Consider the following 7,563-nt stretch of genomic DNA (forward strand, 5'->3'; position numbering starts at 1 on the left):
GTAAAAATAATACAATGATACGATAATTTTTACCGCATATTTTAAAATTGTTCCGTCAGGTGGCGCGGCCATGACCCCACCGCGATAAACACCTCAGTAACCCCGTGACCATGACTACTCCAAACCTCTCCAAATGTCGCGTCAGTGATTCCGCCCAGAAATTTAATGTTGTAAAAATCTAGTGAAATTACAAAATGCAAGCCATATTTCTACTGACGAAATTAATATGGTATACGATTAAATTAATACGAGATTTCCAGAAATCTGTTTTTAATTTTTCCTAGAAACCAGCACTAATTTTAACAGATGATTGTTATATGTAGACCATATCCGAATCCCAATTCGTAGTTCGTTATTCGACCAATACAGGCCACCATTTCTCTGACCACCCAATCAACGGAATTACGGTGAACATTTTCAATCCAAATTAATAAATTTACACTATCCTTTTTTGATAAAATGACTTATTAAATTTTTGTTGTAAATGTAAGCTCAGCGAAAACAATTACTTAAGAACCTTTCATTTTCGAAATATCAATTTAGCTGTTGCCAACTACAAACAATGAAGATGCAATACAGAGAACACGAAATTCTCTCCGCTATGTGACAAATTGATATTGGAAGTTGTTAGGGGCCGCCTAACAGTGTTGAGAAATAACAAAGCGACAACATGAAAGCAAACCGTTTTGACGCCAACAACAATAACCAACAAAGAAATTGTGTTGACAACAGTGAAGTAACGGAATATCTTTTTCAGACTTTTTGTAGCGACAACTGAAGATGATTTGAGATTGTAATGTCGACTTGAACGCTTTGAATTTTAACTTTTATATTTTGTTATTCATTTAAAAATAACTTTTTTTTTTCAGACATATCAAGTGTGATAGTGATCCCTGTTAGCCAGTAACAATTTGCTCTATTAGCCAGTATTCAAAGCAGTGTCGAAATTTGTTTGAAGGTAGATTTAATGTTTGATGTAGTTTCGATTCAAATTTTTGGTGCATGAGATGACATGAGAGATCAAACTGTGTAATTGAAACAGAGTAGAACGACAAGGATATGGAACCCAGTGATCATAAGGCAAATTAAATTAAGACATCTCACTAGCGCCCCCCCCCCCCCTGTTTACGTTAAAAAAATTTAGTAAATACTTTTCGTACTGTAGCGTGTACTTTTTTCTTTTTATGCCATTTTAGATGCCCATGTAGGTTTTCATTTTTTCCGACAGAACTTACCACGGCAGTAGCGCCATTCTCAACTGCTCATATATCCTTGTTTGACTATAGTTGTAATTATTAAACTGATGGAATAGTCAAAAAAACATGTACCAATACATTTCAAAGCTTGTTACAAAATAATATTTCACATTTTCAACATAGTTGTTGTACGTTCGTAACTTAATATCAATACACTTTACAGAACACAAACACGAAAACGAAACAAACAAGAAATGCTGCAGCAAAATTCACCGGTCTCGGTGCAGACATATGACATTTTGAGTAAAATGTTCATACTCTCGATGTCGACATGTCACCGGGGAGATAATATTACATATAACGTAGTAAAGTCAGGAAGGGGAGACTCGTAATTTCATAAAAACAGAGTGCCGGCGAATATCGATTGATAGGGTATGTGGGGTAACGAGGTGCGTGGATTACCACGAGAATATGAGTTACGGGAATGCAAGGAAAATATGTATACGAGCAATGTAACAATTACTGATACAAAAAATATCATGGAGAGAAAGATTGGACGAGGTAGTTAAAAGGAAAGGAAAGACTTGGTGGATTATTGACTAGGATTTCTAGGATTTAGATTGACCAATTAATACCGGCACTTAAAGCTGCTATTCTTTCAGTTTTCTTCTAGTCTAACTAACTTGTGAATCAAAGGGGTACGACCAAAGGACAAATTTCAGTTTGTCATGTGACTCTATTGTTACGAAAGTGATCAACTTCGTATCTCAATTACCTGTTAAATAACTAAGTAGTGACTGTAGTTATAAACGTACCTAGTGTTTGGTTTAAAATGTCTGCAATATACGACGTTGAACTAAAACTTAGCTTCACTCAACTAACGCTATAAGCACTTTGCGCAGCTGCAAGCAACATCAAATGGCCGCGTCAAATTGATCGTCAAAAATGATGGCGTCAAACGGCCAAAGTCGTTTCATGAAGTGAAAATATTTTCGTCGTGTTAAATGAAACGTGACGCTTGTGCTTTAATGTCACTTGAAAAGTGTTTTTAAAGTAAACGTTTCGGAGAAAGTATTATTGGGTTGCGATTAAAGACAATTTTGTATCGCTTTAATCTTGCTTGACGACATTTATTGAAATATTAGGTCCTTACATATGAAATTGGTGTTTTGTATGGGAGGAACAAAAAGTCGAATATTTTTTAATACAATATATTTAATTATTCAAAGTATGAACCATTGTTTTCTATGCACTTTTGCCATCTCATAGGTAGTTCATTGATCCCTTTACTAAAAGAACCAGTCGGACGGGAATCAATAAAATCTTTGAAGGCGATTTGGACTGCCCCATCGGAGTTAAATTTTTTCCCTTGCAAGAAGTTATCCAAATTTCGAAAAAAATGGTAATCTGTTGGAGCAAGGTCCGGGGAGTACGGAGGATGTCTTAGACTTTCCAATTGAAGCTCTTCTAATTTAGTAGCCGTCTGTTGCGCAGTGTGTGGTCTAGCGTTGTCGTGAAGCAGCAGTGGCGTGGAGCGATTGACCAGCCTAGGTTGTTTAGCCGCTAGCTTTTCCATCATGGTTTGCAATTGCTGACAATAGACATCAGCCGTAATAGTCTGGCCAGATTTGAGAAAACTGTAATGAACAATACCGACACTAGTCCACCAAACGCTTACAAGTAACTTTTTTGGGGTTAATTTTCGCTTGGGGCAGGATTTGGCTGGCTGGCCAGGATCCAACCATTGCGCTGAGCGCTTCCGATTATCGTAAAGAACCCATTTTTCATCACAGGTAATGATTCGGTTTAAAATACCTTCATTATTGTGCCGGTTTAGTATTGTAACGCAACAGTCGACGCGCGTTTGCCGGTTTGCTTCAGTCAATTCGTGAGGTACCCACCTTTCAAGCTTTTTAATCTTGCCAATTTGCTTCAAGTGAATTAAAACAGTTTTATCACTAACATCGCAGCCTGCAGCTAACTTGGACGTGGTTTGCGATGGATCTGCTTCCACAATAGCCTTCAACTCTTCATTATCAACTTGAGTCTCAGGCCGTCCACGGGGCTTGTTCTGCAGATCGAAATATCCAGAACGAAAACGTTGGCACCAAAAACGAACTGTGTTTTCTTTTGCAACACTACCGCTATACACATCATTCACCCTTCGAGTCGTTTCCGCAGCACTAGTGCCACGGCGGAACTCGTACTCGTAAATAATGCGATATTTTAAGTTTTCCATTTTGTAAAATGAGTGACGCAAACAGAAAAAAACAGAAGAAAAAAAACAAATGAATGACGGTCATCGAACCACAAATACACGAGTCTACAGCTGTACAAATTTGAATTTGGAATTCCTTACCAAAGAGGAGAAATTCGTGATTAAAGTGGCCAGTACGAAAAACGCCAATTTCATATGTAAGGACCTAATATATTTCATCAAAGATCAAGAACATAAAATAAAGCAGACATTGTGTACTTTAATTTCAGTAATAATTTTTCTTTCTTTCTATAAATCATATCGTCATCCCTGTCTATTTTATCTTTGACAATACAGCGATAACAACATATTTTAAAAGAGATATTAATTTAAAATTATTAAAGCTGCTTTCAATTGCGACTTTAATATGAATACGCAAAATCCTTCTGATATTACCCTAACTTAAAAGTAACGTTGGTTCAACCTTCGTATAGTATAAAAGGTTCTGATACATTGAGAATCCATTCGTATTTACAGAGGCTACGCACAATAGGCTTATCTCTTTAAATGTAAATACATTTAGACTTCTTGGACTCAATAAAAATAACAAGTGATTTCGCCTGGTAGTGATACTCGAACAAACATTTTATTTATTCAATAGCCAAGGCAGTACCGAGGCAAAGTTTACTTCTTATATTTTATGAGTAACTTATTCAGTGCTACTTCTAGCAATACTCAGAATAAATTTGAGTATTCAAAGTATCACTAAGTTTAAATATTTATTTATTGTTATAAATACTTTTTACAAAATGTATTAGTTCAATGTGTCGTCATGGTATTTTTTTGTTTTACTTTTAATGCAATTTGTACAATGTAACCTACCTTAAAAAACAAATGTAAAAAGAATTTGAAAATTAAATTGTAAAATATATTTAATTTTGTAACATTAATAATAAATCATTACGATTCAATAAATAAATTCAATTTTAGAATTAATATCAGAATTTGTATATGTGAAAATAAATTAAATCTCGAATGAAGTTAATGAATTATGTGGTCACGCTTTGTATTGTAATAAATGTTTGAAATAACGGTCGGAATATGTAGGAACTTTAATGTTAATGGCTTTTATTCCTGTTGTATTGTTAAAGTCACGTTATTCTTATGTTGGTTGTATAACATCGCTCCATCTTCATGGAACTAATCAATCATTTTCTTTTTCAACATATTTGTTTACTCCGATTTTATATTATATATCCTATGTTATACTTCATTCGTTCTATATATTTTTAAGGTTCATATATCGGTTGCAATTCCACTTCAATTTATCCATTGAAATATGATAAATGAGGGTTCAAAATTATCGGATTTTAGATGATCCTTGAAACATACGCCTTCACATCGTTTCGATTTACCCTATTGTAAAATATTGTAGATACATAGATTTAATGACATAGTTAATAAGTTTGTTTTCTATATTTAAAACTATGTCTTAAACTTAAAGGACAATGGGCAAATTTGTATGGAGTCTGGGCTAAATGCTCAACAGTGATGAAACCCATGCCATTTGAAAGATTATGGGGTGTTATTTAATTCATACTATGGCAGCCATGTCGAAATCGAGTGCGAACATGGTGTTTTCGAGCATTTAAAAATATAATAATTACTATGGGAGTTAGTAGCATTAGCGTGTTGTGTTTTATATTTAAGAGAAAAAAAACAACATGTTTGTTTGTTTATTGCTTTATTATCATTTATTCCATAGATTTAAAATTTTTTTTTCGAACTACATCACTGTTGAGATGTTGGCCCAAAATGCCCATTGTCCTTTATTAATAATATTGTGATGGATGAATGAATTTCAAACAAATCTTTTACACATATAATATTGATACTGAAATAAATTACCAAAAAAATGATTGCAGAAAGCGGATGAATGCATAGAAGATGTTAAATCTAATCAGTGTGAAAAACTTTCGTTACTTGTTTATCGGCGACCAATTTAAAACCCCAATGCGATTGGCTTGTGATAAACAATGTGTATGAATTCGGTAATATATCTAGTAAGATCCTAAGGAGATTCAAATGAGATCCTAATAAGACAAAATCGTGAAAGAAATTTTTTACGCAAATTAACCAGAAATTTAAAACAGCTCGATTCAATTTTCTAATCCATTATAAGATCCAATCAATAAGATAGATTGATTTATATATCCAAAATTCTTAATAATTTTACCACAGAGTATAAAAATATTTTTTTACATTACATGAGACTAGAAATAAAATTTTACTGTGTATATATTTGAAGATTATATAAAACACCGTTAAAATGTTGAACATTATTAAAGTTTATTACAGTATTAATCTTCAGACTTTCTTGTCGTTTAATTCTGTATAAATATGGTATAAACTAAATCCCATAGGCTCATGATTAATAATTAACAAGAGATGTGTTTAAAGAGCCTCTTGGCGAGTGCTATGAGATCATGTACCATTTTACGAACACCAATATTTTCTTTAAAAAAAAATTAATGTTACCTTTCTGCTCCATAATTTCTATCACACAGTGTTAAGTTTAAAATATTTTTTCAACTTCTTATCTACTTTAAGATACTTTAAAACATCTTAAGAATAAATCAAACGCTTACTTACCATTAAGAAACTCTTGATTTAACCAACACATAAAAGTCTTGACACATTCACATAATTCATACACTAAACAGCACAGAAATCACTCCAAGTTCACAAATCGTAAATACACTATGACGTCCGTCACTTATTGACGTTTGCGACAGTTATAGTTGGTTATGTCGGAGATAAATAGCTGCGACGGGGCGCGGTTGTACGGGCGGGCGGATCGCCACTCTGATGCCGTTTGAAATGTCGAGGTTTGTGCGCATGTCTGGACGCGCAGCTTCGTCAGAAGATGCGAGCGGGGATCGCCGGGGGACGACGAGCTTTGACGAAACTACTACGATTTCTGACGAAGTACGACGAGTTCTGACGAAGTTTGACGAGATCACGCGCGTTTCGGGCCTCGTTAACGGTCCCGCTGAAACGTCGCCACAGTAAATCGCAGTTAATTCACGTATTATGCTATGGATTTATGAGTATATCGGCTTATAGGCCTAACAATGTTTCTTTGAACAGTAATGAGTCTTATTATGGATATTTTCTAAGTTGAAATGTTACTAAATCAAAGCTGATGACAAAAACTCTTTGAAAACAAGTTCATTCATACAAACAAACTTAGAGTGTTGCTCATAATATCTTTAGAGATAAGCGTATGTTTTCTATAAGTTGAGTTGTTCCTTAAAAAGTTAACAAGAGCACTAATATGTTTACTTAGTGTATCTCTTTGGAATAGTTTTGTAAAATAAACTGAATTACAGTGAAATCCAAATAAACATTGTAATTACTAACGAAGCTATGGTCACCACTAACGCGGTTATCTTGGAGCTCGAGGTAGCGCTACTGTGTATTTCATAGATTCAGTTTGTGAGTGCGCGTTGGAGTTACATAATCCTATTTGTCCACTTTAGAATATCTAGATTCAATGCTGCACATATTTCTCTAATTACTGTTATGTATTTATTTTATTTAAGGCGAACAAAAATAAATAACAATAATAAACACGGTAAAATCTACCATACAACTGCATTTCTATAAGAAATCCTTACACTTTAAGAACCTATTTCCACTTAGAGGTATAAATAAGAGATCCTAATCTATACAGCCAGCCGGTGGTAGTAGAAATTGAATCTGAGACCGCTCATCTACCATAGCTGGTGTGTATTAATATACCTTATCATCAGTTCACTATACGATCCCACTGAGGGGCTCGAAATCTACACTAAGTTAGGGGTGACTAGGCCTAAGTCAACCACTCTGGCCCAGTGCGGTTTAGTTAACTTTACACATATCTTTGAATTTCTTGGCAGATATGTGCAGCATCACGATATTTTTCTTCACCGTAAGAATGTCGGTTAAATGTACACATGTAAATCGAAAAACACATTGGTGCATTTCGGGATTTGAACTCAGAACCTGCAGTTTACAAGTCGACTGGTTAAACCCTGAGAAACTGACGCTCCTATTTTAAACATATACTATAATATTCTAGAATCTTAGTATGTATAAAACTCTAGTTATGTATTGTAACGTGTCTGC

At 34.4% G+C, this 7,563-nt stretch overlaps 1 protein-coding gene across 1 annotated transcript in view; it reads right to left on the reverse strand.

Moving 5' to 3' along the window:
* The window catches only part of LOC106719643 (neuroligin-4, Y-linked), a 36,427-nt gene extending 30,185 nt beyond the window's left edge, over window positions 1–6,242 (reverse strand). The window contains exon 1 of the mRNA XM_014514020.2: window positions 6,046–6,242. The gene's annotated coding sequence lies outside the window, so the exon portion shown is untranslated. The remainder of the gene's footprint in view (window positions 1–6,045) is intronic.
* Between the last annotated feature and the right edge of the window lie 1,321 nt (window positions 6,243–7,563).

The sequence above is a fragment of the Papilio machaon genome, chromosome 3 (genome assembly GCF_912999745.1).
Source record: "Papilio machaon chromosome 3, ilPapMach1.1, whole genome shotgun sequence".
NCBI classification, from domain to species: Eukaryota; Metazoa; Arthropoda; class Insecta; order Lepidoptera; family Papilionidae; genus Papilio; species Papilio machaon.